Source organism: Electrophorus electricus, chromosome 13 (genome assembly GCF_041902795.1).
Source record: "Electrophorus electricus isolate QZ-2024a chromosome 13, ASM4190279v1, whole genome shotgun sequence".
In the NCBI taxonomy this organism is placed as follows: domain Eukaryota; kingdom Metazoa; phylum Chordata; class Actinopteri; order Gymnotiformes; family Gymnotidae; genus Electrophorus; species Electrophorus electricus.
The window spans coordinates 22,893,785-22,907,749 of record NC_137509.1 but is presented as its reverse complement, the minus strand read 5'-3'; the positions used below and the strand labels follow the sequence as shown (position 1 = coordinate 22,907,749).

Genomic DNA, 13,965 nt, shown 5'->3' with positions numbered 1-13,965 from the left:
CTTACAGCATCTCATAGTCCAAGGTGCTAACAGATAGTTTTTGATGAATCACTGCACTTCACATTCAGGCATGTGAGTTGGAGAGTAATTGAAAGTGATGCAAAAAAAACTTACAGCATCTGCTATTCCCAGGTGTTAACAGATAGTTTTTTTTATTAATCATTGCACTTCACATTTGAGCATGTCAGCTTGAAAGTAAATTAAAGTGATGCAAGAAAAGCTTACAGCACCTGGTATTCCTAGGTAGGGTCCCACCTCAATACTATCCAGGCCCAAACTTGCTTAGCTTCCAAGGTCAGATGAGAATGGGCGTTCTCAAGCTGGTGTGGCCGTAAGCCTTAAATACTTACTCAAATTTCCTAATCATAGCAAATATGATCAAAGACCAATCTGACAATTTTTTTTATTAATCCCTGCACTTGACATTCTAGAATGTTATCTTGAATGTAAATTAAATGATGCAATAAAAGCTTACAACATCTGGTATACGGAGGCACTAACAGACAGTTTTTTGATGAATCACTGCACTTCACATTCAGGCATGTGAGTTGGAGAGTAAATGAAAGTGATGCAAAAAAAACGTACAGCATCTGCTATTCCCAGGTGCTAACAGATAGTTTGAGTTAATTATTCACTGCACTTCAAATTTGAACATGATAGCTTGAACATAAATTAAAGGGATGCAATACAATCTTACAGCACCTGCTATTCCCTGGTACTAAAATATTTCTATTTAATCTGTACACTTCACATACAAGCTTGTCAGTTGCAGATTAAAGTAAAGTGATGCAACAAAAACTTACAGCATCTGCTATTCCCAGGTGCTAACAGATAGTTTTTTTAATTAATCACTGCATTTCACATCCTAGCATGTCATCTTGACAGTAAATTAAAGTGATTCAAGAGAACCTTACAGCATCTCGTAGTCCAAGGTGCTAACAGATAGTTTTTGATGAATCACTGCACTTCACATTCAGGCATGTGAGTTGGAGAGTAAATGAAAGTGATGCAAAAAAAACTTACAGCATCTGCTATTCCCAGGTGCTAACAGACAGTTTTTTTTATTAATCACTGCACTTCACATTTGAGCATGTCAGCTTGAAAGTAAATTAAAGTGATGCAAGAAAAGCTTACAGCACCTGGTATTCCTAGGTAGAGTCCCACCTCAGTACTATCCAGGCCCAAACTTGCTTAGCTTCCAAGGTCAGATGAGATTGGGCGTTCTCAAGCTGGTGTGGCCGTAAGCCTTAAACACTTACTCAAATTGCCTAATCATAGCAAATATGATCAAAGACCAATCTGACAATTTTTTTATTAATCCCTGCACTTGACATTCTAGAATGTTATCTTGAATGTAAATTAAATGATGCAATAAAAGCTTACAACATCTGGTATACGGAGGCACTAACAGACAGTTTTTTGATGAATCACTGCACTTCACATTCAGGCATGTGAGTTGGAGAGTAAATGAAAGTGATGCAAAAAAAAGTACAGCATCTGCTATTCCCAGGTGCTAACAGATAGTTTGAGTTAATTATTCACTGCACTTCAAATTTGAACATGATAGCTTGAACATAAATTAAAGGGATGCAATACAATCTTACAGCACCTGCTATTCCCTGGTACTAAAATATTTCTATTTAATCTGTACACTTCACATACAAGCTTGTCAGTTGCAGATTAAAGTAAAGTGATGCAACAAAAACTTACAGCATCTGCTATTCCCAGGTGCTAACAGATAGTTTTTTTAATTAATCACTGCATTTCACATCCTAGCATGTCATCTTGACAGTAAATTAAAGTGATTCAAGAGAAGCTTACAGCATCTCGTAGTCCAAGGTGCTAACAGATAGTTTTTGATGAATCACTGCACTTCACATTCAGGCATGTGAGTTGGAGAGTAAATGAAAGTGATGCAAAAAAAACTTACAGCATCGGCTATTCCCAGGTGCTAACAGATAGTTTTTTTTATTAATCACTGCACTTCACATTTGAGCATGTCAGCTTGAAAGTAAATTAAAGTGATGCAAGAAAAGCTTACAGCACCTGGTATTCCTAGGTAGAGTCCCACCTCAGTACTATCCAGGCCCAAACTTGCTTAGCTTCCAAGGTCAGATGAGATTGGGCGTTCTCAAGCTGGTGTGGCCGTAAGCCTTAAACACTTACTCAAATTGCCTAATCATAGCAAATATGATCAAAGACCAATCTGACAATTTTTTTTATTAATCCCTGCACTTGACATTCTAGAATGTTATCTTGAATGTAAATTAAATGATGCAATAAAAGCTTACAACATCTGGTATACGGAGGCACTAACAGACAGTTTTTTGATGAATCACTGCACTTCACATTCAGGCATGTGAGTTGGAGAGTAAATGAAAGTGATGCAAAAAAAAACGTACAGCATCTGCTATTCCCAGGTGCTAACAGATAGTTTAAGTTAATTATTCACTGCACTTCAAATTTGAACATGATAGCTTGAACATAAATTAAAGGGATGCAATACAATCTTACAGCACCTGCTATTCCCTGGTACTAAAATATTTCTATTTAATCTGTACACTTCACATACAAGCTTGTCAGTTGCAGATTAAAGTAAAGTGATGCAACAAAAACTTACAGCATCTGCTATTCCCAGGTGCTAACAGATAGTTTTTTTAATTAATCACTGCATTTCACATCCTAGCATGTCATCTTGACAGTAAATTAAAGTGATTCAAGAGAAGCTTACAGCATCTCGTAGTCCAAGGTGCTAACAGATAGTTTTTGATGAATCACTGCACTTCACATTCAGGCATGTGAGTTGGAGAGTAAATGAAAGTGATGCAAAAAAAACTTACAGCATCGGCTATTCCCAGGTGCTAACAGATAGTTTTTTTATTAATCACTGCACTTCACATTTGAGCATGTCAGCTTGAAAGTAAATTAAAGTGATGCAAGAAAAGCTTACAGCACCTGGTATTCCTAGGTAGGGTCCCACCTCAGTACTATCCAGGCCCAAACTTGCTTAGCTTCCAAGGTCAGATGAGATTGGGCGTTCTCAAGCTGGTGTGGCCGTAAGCCTTAAACACTTACTCAAATTGCCTAATCATAGCAAATATGATCCAAGACCAATCTGACAATTTTTTTTATTAATCCCTGCACTTGACATTCTAGAATGTTATCTTGAATGTAAATTAAATGATGCAATAAAAGCTTACAACATCTGGTATACGGAGGCACTAACAGACAGTTTTTTGATGAATCACTGCACTTCACATTCAGGCATGTGAGTTGGAGAGTAAATGAAAGTGATGCAAAAAAAAGTACAGCATCTGCTATTCCCAGGTGCTAACAGATAGTTTGAGTTAATTATTCACTGCACTTCAAATTTGAACATGATAGCTTGAACATAAATTAAAGGGATGCAATACAATCTTACAGCACCTGCTATTCCCTGGTACTAAAATATTTCTATTTAATCTGTACACTTCACATACAAGCTTGTCAGTTGCAGATTAAAGTAAAGTGATGCAACAAAAACTTACAGCATCTGCTATTCCCAGGTGCTAACAGATAGTTTTTTTAATTAATCACTGCATTTCACATCCTAGCATGTCATCTTGACAGTAAATTAAAGTGATTCAAGAGAAGCTTACAGCATCTCGTAGTCCAAGGTGCTAACAGATAGTTTTTGATGAATCAAAGCACTTCACATTCAGGCATGTGAGTTGGAGAGTAAATGAAAGTGATGCAAAAAAAACTTACAGCATCGGCTATTCCCAGGTGCTTTCAGATAGTTTTTTTTATTAATCACTGCACTTCACATTTGAGCATGTCAGCTTGAAAGTAAATTAAAGTGATGCAAGAAAAGCTTACAGCACCTGGTATTCCTAGGTAGGGTCCCACCTCAGTACTATCCAGGCCCAAACTTGCTTAGCTTCCAAGGTCAGATGAGATTGGGCGTTCTCAAGCTGGTGTGGCCGTAAGCCTTAAACACTTACTCAAATTGCCTAATCATAGCAAATATGATCAAAGACCAATCTGACAATTTTTTTTATTAATCCCTGCACTTGACATTCTAGAATGTTATCTTGAATGTAAATTAAATGATGCAATAAAAGCTTACAACATCTGGTATACGGAGGCACTAACAGACAGTTTTTTGATGAATCACTGCACTTCACATTCAGGCATGTGAGTTGGAGAGTAAATGAAAGTGATGCAAAAAAAAGTACAGCATCTGCTATTCCCAGGTGCTAACAGATAGTTTGAGTTAATTATTCACTGCACTTCAAATTTGAACATGATAGCTTGAACATAAATTAAAGGGATGCAATACAATCTTACAGCACCTGCTATTCCCTGGTACTAAAATATTTCTATTTAATCTGTACACTTCACATACAAGCTTGTCAGTTGCAGATTAAAGTAAAGTGATGCAACAAAAACTTACAGCATCTGCTATTCCCAGGTGCTAACAGATAGTTTTTTTAATTAATCACTGCATTTCACATCCTAGCATGTCATCTTGACAGTAAATTAAAGTGATTCAAGAGAAGCTTACAGCATCTCGTAGTCCAAGGTGCTAACAGATAGTTTTTGATGAATCAAAGCACTTCACATTCAGGCATGTGAGTTGGAGAGTAAATGAAAGTGATGCAAAAAAAACTTACAGCATCGGCTATTCCCAGGTGCTTTCAGATAGTTTTTTTTATTAATCACTGCACTTCACATTTGAGCATGTCAGCTTGAAAGTAAATTAAAGTGATGCAAGAAAAGCTTACAGCACCTGGTATTCCTAGGTAGGGTCCCACCTCAGTACTATCCAGGCCCAAACTTGCTTAGCTTCCAAGGTCAGATGAGATTGGGCGTTCTCAAGCTGGTGTGGCCGTAAGCCTTAAACACTTACTCAAATTGCCTAATCATAGCAAATATGATCAAAGACCAATCTGACAATTTTTTTTATTAATCCCTGCACTTGACATTCTAGAATGTTATCTTGAATGTAAATTAAATGATGCAATAAAAGCTTACAACATCTGGTATACGGAGGCACTAACAGACAGTTTTTTGATGAATCACTGCACTTCACATTCAGGCATGTGAGTTGGAGAGTAAATGAAAGTGATGCAAAAAAAACGTACAGCATCTGCTATTCCCAGGTGCTAACAGATAGTTTGAGTTAATTATTCACTGCACTTCAAATTTGAACATGATAGCTTGAACATAAATTAAAGGGATGCAATACAATCTTACAGCACCTGCTATTCCCTGGTACTAAAATATTTCTATTTAATCTGTACACTTCACATACAAGCTTGTCAGTTGCAGATTAAAGTAAAGTGATGCAACAAAAACTTACAGCATCTGCTATTCCCAGGTGCTAACAGATAGTTTTTTTAATTAATCACTGCATTTCACATCCTAGCATGTCATCTTGACAGTAAATTAAAGTGATTCAAGAGAAGCTTACAGCATCTCGTAGTCCAAGGTGCTAACAGATAGTTTTTGATGAATCACTGCACTTCACATTCAGGCATGTGAGTTGGAGAGTAAATGAAAGTGATGCCAAAAAAACTTACAGCATCTGCTATTCCCAGGTGCTAACAGATAGTTTTTTTTATTAAGCACTGCACTTCACATTTGAGCATGTCAGCTTGAAAGTAAATTAAAGTGATGCAAGAAAAGCTTACAGCACCTGGTATTCCTAGGTAGGGTCCCACCTCAGTACTATCCAGGCCCAAACTTGCTTAGTTTCCAAGGTCAGATGAGATTGGGCGTTCTCAAGCTGGTGTGGCCATAAGCCTTAAACTCTTTCTCAAATTTCCTAATCATAGCAAATATGATCAAAGACCAATCTGACAATTTTTTTTATTAATCCCTGCACTTGACATTCTAGAATGTTATCTTGAATGTAAATTAAATGATGCAATAAAAGCTTACAACATCTGGTATACGGAGGCACTAACAGACAGTTTTTTGATGAATCACTGCACTTCACATTCAGGCATGTGAGTTGGAGAGTAAATGAAAGTGATGCAAAAAAAACGTACAGCATCTGCTATTCCCAGGTGCTAACAGATAGTTTGAGTTAATTATTCACTGCACTTCAAATTTGAACATGATAGCTTGAACATAAATTAAAGGGATGCAATACAATCTTACAGCACCTGCTATTCCCTGGTACTAAAATATTTCTATTTAATCTGTACACTTCACATACAAGCTTGTCAGTTGCAGATTAAAGTAAAGTGATGCAACAAAAACTTACAGCATCTGCTATTCCCAGGTGCTAACAGATAGTTTTTTTAATTAATCACTGCATTTCACATCCTAGCATGTCATCTTGACAGTAAATTAAAGTGATTCAAGAGAAGCTTACAGCATCTCGTAGTCCAAGGTGCTAACAGATAGTTTTTGATGAATCACTGCACTTCACATTCAGGCATGTGAGTTGGAGAGTAAATGAAAGTGATGCAAAAAAAACTTACAGCATCTGCTATTCCCAGGTGCTAACAGATAGTTTTTTTTATTAATCACTGCACTTCACATTTGAGCATGTCAGCTTGAAAGTAAATTAAAGTGATGTAAGAAAAGCTTACAGCACCTGGTATTCCTAGGTAGAGTCCCACCTCAGTACTATCCAGGCCCAAACTTGCTTAGCTTCCAAGGTCAGATGAGATTGGGCGTTCTCAAGCTGGTGTGGCCGTAAGCCTTAAACACTTACTCAAATTGCCTAATCATAGCAAATATGATCAAAGACCAATCTGACAATTTTTTTTATTAATCCCTGCACTTGACATTCTAGAATGTTATCTTGAATGTAAATTAAATGATGCAATAAAAGCTTACAACATCTGTTATACGGAGGCACTAACAGACAGTTTTTTGATGAATCACTGCACTTCACATTCAGGCATGTGAGTTGGAGAGTAAATGAAAGTGATGCAAAAAAAAGTACAGCATCTGCTATTCCCAGGTGCTAACAGATAGTTTGAGTTAATTATTCACTGCACTTCAAATTTGAACATGATAGCTTGAACATAAATTAAAGGGATGCAATACAATCTTACAGCACCTGCTATTCCCTGGTACTAAAATATTTCTATTTAATCTGTACACTTCACATACAAGCTTGTCAGTTGCAGATTAAAGTAAAGTGATGCAACAAAAACTTACAGCATCTGCTATTCCCAGGTGCTAACAGATAGTTTTTTTAATTAATCACTGCATTTCACATCCTAGCATGTCATCTTGACAGTAAATTAAAGTGATTCAAGAGAAGCTTACAGCATCTCGTAGTCCAAGGTGCTAACAGATAGTTTTTGATGAATCACTGCACTTCACATTCAGGCATGTGAGTTGGAGAGTAAATGAAAGTGATGCAAAAAAAACTTACAGCATCTGCTATTCCCAGGTGCTAACAGACAGTTTTTTTTATTAATCACTGCACTTCACATTTGAGCATGTCAGCTTGAAAGTAAATTAAAGTGATGCAAGAAAAGCTTACAGCACCTGGTATTCCTAGGTAGAGTCCCACCTCAGTACTATCCAGGCCCAAACTTGCTTAGCTTCCAAGGTCAGAGGAGATTGGGCGTTCTCAAGCTGGTGTGGCCGTAAGCCTTAAACACTTACTCAAATTGCCTAATCATAGCAAATATGATCAAAGACCAATCTGACAATTTTTTTTATTAATCCCTGCACTTGACATTCTAGAATGTTATCTTGAATGTAAATTAAATGATGCAATAAAAGCTTACAACATCTGGTATACGGAGGCACTAACAGACAGTTTTTTGATGAATCACTGCACTTCACATTCAGGCATGTGAGTTGGAGAGTAAATGAAAGTGATGCAAAAAAAAGTACAGCATCTGCTATGCCCAGGTGCTAACAGATAGTTTGAGTTAATTATTCACTGCACTTCAAATTTGAACATGATAGCTTGAACATAAATTAAAGGGATGCAATACAATCTTACAGCACCTGCTATTCCCTGGTACTAAAATATTTCTATTTAATCTGTACACTTCACATACAAGCTTGTCAGTTGCAGATTAAAGTAAAGTGATGCAACAAAAACTTACAGCATCTGCTATTCCCAGGTGCTAACAGATAGTTTTTTTAATTAATCACTGCATTTCACATCCTAGCATGTCATCTTGACAGTAAATTAAAGTGATTCAAGAGAAGCTTACAGCATCTCGTAGTCCAAGGTGCTAACAGATAGTTTTTGATGAATCACTGCACTTCACATTCAGGCATGTGAGTTGGAGAGTAAATGAAAGTGATGCAAAAAAAACTTACAGCATCTGCTATTCCCAGGTGCTAACAGATAGTTTTTTTTATTAATCACTGCACTTCACATTTGAGCATGTCAGCTTGAAAGTAAATTAAAGTGATGTAAGAAAAGCTTACAGCACCTGGTATTCCTAGGTAGAGTCCCACCTCAGTACTATCCAGGCCCAAACTTGCTTAGCTTCCAAGGTCAGATGAGATTGGGCGTTCTCAAGCTGGTGTGGCCGTAAGCCTTAAACACTTACTCAAATTGCCTAATCATAGCAAATATGATCAAAGACCAATCTGACAATTTTTTTTATTAATCCCTGCACTTGACATTCTAGAATGTTATCTTGAATGTAAATTAAATGATGCAATAAAAGCTTACAACATCTGTTATACGGAGGCACTAACAGACAGTTTTTTGATGAATCACTGCACTTCACATTCAGGCATGTGAGTTGGAGAGTAAATGAAAGTGATGCAAAAAAAAGTACAGCATCTGCTATTCCCAGGTGCTAACAGATAGTTTGAGTTAATTATTCACTGCACTTCAAATTTGAACATGATAGCTTGAACATAAATTAAAGGGATGCAATACAATCTTACAGCACCTGCTATTCCCTGGTACTAAAATATTTCTATTTAATCTGTACACTTCACATACAAGCTTGTCAGTTGCAGATTAAAGTAAAGTGATGCAACAAAAACTTACAGCATCTGCTATTCCCAGGTGCTAACAGATAGTTTTTTTAATTAATCACTGCATTTCACATCCTAGCATGTCATCTTGACAGTAAATTAAAGTGATTCAAGAGAAGCTTACAGCATCTCGTAGTCCAAGGTGCTAACAGATAGTTTTTGATGAATCACTGCACTTCACATTCAGGCATGTGAGTTGGAGAGTAAATGAAAGTGATGCAAAAAAAACTTACAGCATCTGCTATTCCCAGGTGCTAACAGACAGTTTTTTTTATTAATCACTGCACTTCACATTTGAGCATGTCAGCTTGAAAGTAAATTAAAGTGATGCAAGAAAAGCTTACAGCACCTGGTATTCCTAGGTAGAGTCCCACCTCAGTACTATCCAGGCCCAAACTTGCTTAGCTTCCAAGGTCAGAGGAGATTGGGCGTTCTCAAGCTGGTGTGGCCGTAAGCCTTAAACACTTACTCAAATTGCCTAATCATAGCAAATATGATCAAAGACCAATCTGACAATTTTTTTTATTAATCCCTGCACTTGACATTCTAGAATGTTATCTTGAATGTAAATTAAATGATGCAATAAAAGCTTACAACATCTGGTATACGGAGGCACTAACAGACAGTTTTTTGATGAATCACTGCACTTCACATTCAGGCATGTGAGTTGGAGAGTAAATGAAAGTGATGCAAAAAAAAGTACAGCATCTGCTATGCCCAGGTGCTAACAGATAGTTTGAGTTAATTATTCACTGCACTTCAAATTTGAACATGATAGCTTGAACATAAATTAAAGGGATGCAATACAATCTTACAGCACCTGCTATTCCCTGGTACTAAAATATTTCTATTTAATCTGTACACTTCACATACAAGCTTGTCAGTTGCAGATTAAAGTAAAGTGATGCAACAAAAACTTACAGCATCTGCTATTCCCAGGTGCTAACAGATAGTTTTTTTAATTAATCACTGCATTTCACATCCTAGCATGTCATCTTGACAGTAAATTAAAGTGATTCAAGAGAAGCTTACAGCATCTCGTAGTCCAAGGTGCTAACAGATAGTTTTTGATGAATCACTGCACTTCACATTCAGGCATGTGAGTTGGAGAGTAAATGAAAGTGATGCAAAAAAAACTTACAGCATCGGCTATTCCCAGGTGCTAACAGATAGTTTTTTTATTAATCACTGCACTTCACATTTGAGCATGTCAGCTTGAAAGTAAATTAAAGTGATGCAAGAAAAACTTACAGCACCTGGTATTCCTAGGTAGGGTCCCACCTCAGTACTATCCAGGCCCAAACTTGCTTAGCTTCCAAGGTCAGATGAGATTGGACGTTCTCAAGCTGGTGAGGCCGTAAGCCTTAAACACTTACTCAAATTGCCTGATCATAGCAAATATGATCAAAGACCAATCTGACAATTTTTTTTATTAATCCCTGCACTTGTCATTCTAGAATGTTATCTTGAATGTAAATTAAATGATGCAATAAAAGCTTACAACATCTGGTATACGGAGGCACTAACAGACAGTTTTTTGATGAATCACTGCACTTCACATTCAGGCATGTGAGTTGGAGAGTAAATGAAAGTGATGCAAAAAAAAGTACAGCATCTGCTATTCCCAGGTGCTAACAGATAGTTTGAGTTAATTATTCACTGCACTTCAAATTTGAACATGATAGCTTGAACATAAATTAAAGGGATGCAATACAATCTTACAGCACCTGCTATTCCCTGGTACTAAAATATTTCTATTTAATCTGTACACTTCACATACAAGCTTGTCAGTTGCAGATTAAAGTAAAGTGATGCAACAAAAACTTACAGCATCTGCTATTCCCAGGTGCTAACAGATAGTTTTTTTAATTAATCACTGCATTTCACATCCTAGCATGTCATCTTGACAGTAAATTAAAGTGATTCAAGAGAAGCTTACAGCATCTCGTAGTCCAAGGTGCTAACAGATAGTTTTTGATGAATCACTGCACTTCACATTCAGGCATGTGAGTTGGAGAGTAAATGAAAGTGATGCAAAAAAAAATTACAGCATCTGCTATTCCCAGGTGCTAACAGACAGTTTTTTTTATTAATCACTGCACTTCACATTTGAGCATGTCAGCTTGAAAGTAAATTAAAGTGATGCAAGAAAAGCTTACAGCACCTGGTATTCCTAGGTAGAGTCCCACCTCAGTACTATCCAGGCCCAAACTTGCTTAGCTTCCAAGGTCAGATGAGATTGGGCGTTCTCAAGCTGGTGTGGCCGTAAGCCTTAAACACTTACTCAAATTGCCTAATCATAGCAAATATGATCAAAGACCAATCTGACAATTTTTTTTATTAATCCCTGCACTTGACATTCTAGAATGTTATCTTGAATGTAAATTAAATGATGCAATAAAAGCTTACAACATCTGGTATACGGAGGCACTAACAGACAGTTTTTTGATGAATCACTGCACTTCACATTCAGGCATGTGAGTTGGAGAGTAAATGAAAGTGATGCAAAAAAAAGTACAGCATCTGCTATTCCCAGGTGCTAACAGATAGTTTGAGTTAATTATTCACTGCACTTCAAATTTGAACATGATAGCTTGAACATAAATTAAAGGGATGCAATACAATCTTACAGCACCTGCTATTCCCTGGTACTAAAATATTTCTATTTAATCTGTACACTTCACATACAAGCTTGTCAGTTGCAGATTAAAGTAAAGTGATGCAACAAAAACTTACAGCATCTGCTATTCCCAGGTGCTAACAGATAGTTTTTTTAATTAATCACTGCATTTCACATCCTAGCATGTCATCTTGACAGTAAATTAAAGTGATTCAAGAGAAGCTTACAGCATCTCGTAGTCCAAGGTGCTAACAGATAGTTTTTGATGAATCACTGCACTTCACATTCAGGCATGTGAGTTGGAGAGTAAATGAAAGTGATGCAAAAAAAACTTACAGCATCGGCTATTCCCAGGTGCTAACAGATAGTTTTTTTATTAATCACTGCACTTCACATTTGAGCATGTCAGCTTGAAAGTAAATTAAAGTGATGCAAGAAAAGCTTACAGCACCTGGTATTCCTAGGTAGGGTCCCACCTCAGTACTATCCAGGCCCAAACTTGCTTAGCTTCCAAGGTCAGATGAGATTGGGCGTTCTCAAGCTGGTGTGGCCGTAAGCCTTAAACACTTACTCAAATTGCCTAATCATAGCAAATATGATCAAAGACCAATCTGACAATTTTTTTTATTAATCCCTGCACTTGACATTCTAGAATGTTATCTTGAATGTAAATTAAATGATGCAATAAAAGCTTACAACATCTGGTATACGGAGGCACTAACAGACAGTTTTTTGATGAATCACTGCACTTCACATTCAGGCATGTGAGTTGGAGAGTAAATGAAAGTGATGCCAAAAAAACTTACAGCATCTGCTATTCCCAGGTGCTAACAGATAGTTTTTTTTATTAATCACTGCACTTCACATTTGAGCATGTCAGCTTGAAAGTAAATTAAAGTGATGCAAGAAAAGCTTACAGCACCTGGTATTCCTAGGTAGGGTCCCACCTCAGTACTATCCAGGCCCAAACTTGCTTAGCTTCCAAGGTCAGATGAGATTGGGCGTTCTCAAGCTGGTGTGGCCATAAGCCTTAAACTCTTTCTCAAATTTCCTAATCATAGCAAATATGATCAAAGACCAATCTGACAATTTTTTTTATTAATCCCTGCACTTGACATTCTAGAATGTTATCTTGAATGTAAATTAAATGATGCAATAAAAGCTTACAACATCTGGTATACGGAGGCACTAACAGACAGTTTTTTGATGAATCACTGCACTTCACATTCAGGCATGTGAGTTGGAGAGTAAATGAAAGTGATGCAAAAAAAACGTACAGCATCTGCTATTCCCAGGTGCTAACAGATAGTTTGAGTTAATTATTCACTGCACTTCAAATTTGAACATGATAGCTTGAACATAAATTAAAGGGATGCAATACAATCTTACAGCACCTGCTATTCCCTGGTACTAAAATATTTCTATTTAATCTGTACACTTCACATACAAGCTTGTCAGTTGCAGATTAAAGTAAAGTGATGCAACAAAAACTTACAGCATCTGCTATTCCCAGGTGCTAACAGATAGTTTTTTTAATTAATCACTGCATTTCACATCCTAGCATGTCATCTTGACAGTAAATTAAAGTGATTCAAGAGAAGCTTACAGCATCTCGTAGTCCAAGGTGCTAACAGATAGTTTTTGATGAATCACTGCACTTCACATTCAGGCATGTGAGTTGGAGAGTAAATGAAAGTGATGCAAAAAAAACTTACAGCATCTGCTATTCCCAGGTGCTAACAGATAGTTTTTTTTATTAATCACTGCACTTCACATTTGAGCATGTCAGCTTGAAAGTAAATTAAAGTGATGTAAGAAAAGCTTACAGCACCTGGTATTCCTAGGTAGAGTCCCACCTCAGTACTATCCAGGCCCAAACTTGCTTAGCTTCCAAAGTCAGATGAGATTGGGCGTTCTCAAGCTGGTGTGGCCGTAAGCCTTAAACACTTACTCAAATTGCCTAATCATAGCAAATATGATCAAAGACCAATCTGACAATTTTTTTTATTAATCCCTGCACTTGACATTCTAGAATGTTATCTTGAATGTAAATTAAATGATGCAATAAAAGCTTACAACATCTGTTATACGGAGGCACTAACAGACAGTTTTTTGATGAATCACTGCACTTCACATTCAGGCATGTGAGTTGGAGAGTAAATGAAAGTGATGCAAAAAAAAGTACAGCATCTGCTATTCCCAGGTGCTAACAGATAGTTTGAGTTAATTATTCACTGCACTTCAAATTTGAACATGATAGCTTGAACATAAATTAAAGGGATGCAAGAAAAGCTTACAGCACCTGCTATTCCCTGGTACTAAAATATTTCTATTTAATCTGTACACTTCACATACAAGCTTGTCAGTTGCAGATTAAAGTA

At 36.9% G+C, this 13,965-nt stretch overlaps 9 non-coding genes and 7 pseudogenes across 9 annotated transcripts; all 16 read right to left on the bottom strand.

Annotated features, from left to right (window-relative positions):
- Positions 1 to 218: 218 nt before the first annotated feature.
- On the bottom strand, positions 219 to 337 carry LOC145650056 (5S ribosomal RNA; annotated as a pseudogene).
- Positions 338 to 1,127: 790 nt separating this feature from the next.
- On the bottom strand, positions 1,128 to 1,246 carry LOC145646630 (5S ribosomal RNA). The gene has a single exon (XR_014116208.1). It is a non-coding gene; the product is annotated as a 5S ribosomal RNA (ribosomal RNA).
- A 788-nt stretch (positions 1,247 to 2,034) lies between these two features.
- On the bottom strand, positions 2,035 to 2,153 carry LOC145646618 (5S ribosomal RNA). Its single transcript, XR_014116206.1, has one exon. It is a non-coding gene; the product is annotated as a 5S ribosomal RNA (ribosomal RNA).
- A 790-nt stretch (positions 2,154 to 2,943) lies between these two features.
- On the bottom strand, positions 2,944 to 3,062 carry LOC145650713 (5S ribosomal RNA). The gene has a single exon (XR_014116730.1). It is a non-coding gene; the product is annotated as a 5S ribosomal RNA (ribosomal RNA).
- Positions 3,063 to 3,851: 789 nt separating this feature from the next.
- LOC145650701 (5S ribosomal RNA) lies at positions 3,852 to 3,970 on the bottom strand. Its single transcript, XR_014116728.1, has one exon. It is a non-coding gene; the product is annotated as a 5S ribosomal RNA (ribosomal RNA).
- Positions 3,971 to 4,759: 789 nt separating this feature from the next.
- LOC145650690 (5S ribosomal RNA) lies at positions 4,760 to 4,878 on the bottom strand. Its single transcript, XR_014116727.1, has one exon. It is a non-coding gene; the product is annotated as a 5S ribosomal RNA (ribosomal RNA).
- A 790-nt stretch (positions 4,879 to 5,668) lies between these two features.
- LOC145649393 (5S ribosomal RNA) lies at positions 5,669 to 5,787 on the bottom strand (annotated as a pseudogene).
- A 790-nt stretch (positions 5,788 to 6,577) lies between these two features.
- On the bottom strand, positions 6,578 to 6,696 carry LOC145646606 (5S ribosomal RNA). The gene has a single exon (XR_014116201.1). It is a non-coding gene; the product is annotated as a 5S ribosomal RNA (ribosomal RNA).
- Positions 6,697 to 7,485: 789 nt separating this feature from the next.
- On the bottom strand, positions 7,486 to 7,604 carry LOC145647906 (5S ribosomal RNA; annotated as a pseudogene).
- A 789-nt stretch (positions 7,605 to 8,393) lies between these two features.
- On the bottom strand, positions 8,394 to 8,512 carry LOC145646594 (5S ribosomal RNA). The gene has a single exon (XR_014116200.1). It is a non-coding gene; the product is annotated as a 5S ribosomal RNA (ribosomal RNA).
- A 789-nt stretch (positions 8,513 to 9,301) lies between these two features.
- Positions 9,302 to 9,420, bottom strand: LOC145647905 (5S ribosomal RNA; annotated as a pseudogene).
- A 788-nt stretch (positions 9,421 to 10,208) lies between these two features.
- On the bottom strand, positions 10,209 to 10,327 carry LOC145650126 (5S ribosomal RNA; annotated as a pseudogene).
- A 789-nt stretch (positions 10,328 to 11,116) lies between these two features.
- On the bottom strand, positions 11,117 to 11,235 carry LOC145646583 (5S ribosomal RNA). The gene has a single exon (XR_014116199.1). It is a non-coding gene; the product is annotated as a 5S ribosomal RNA (ribosomal RNA).
- Positions 11,236 to 12,023: 788 nt separating this feature from the next.
- LOC145650679 (5S ribosomal RNA) lies at positions 12,024 to 12,142 on the bottom strand. The gene has a single exon (XR_014116726.1). It is a non-coding gene; the product is annotated as a 5S ribosomal RNA (ribosomal RNA).
- A 352-nt stretch (positions 12,143 to 12,494) lies between these two features.
- LOC145647124 (5S ribosomal RNA) lies at positions 12,495 to 12,613 on the bottom strand (annotated as a pseudogene).
- A 790-nt stretch (positions 12,614 to 13,403) lies between these two features.
- LOC145647913 (5S ribosomal RNA) lies at positions 13,404 to 13,522 on the bottom strand (annotated as a pseudogene).
- Positions 13,523 to 13,965: the final 443 nt, after the last annotated feature.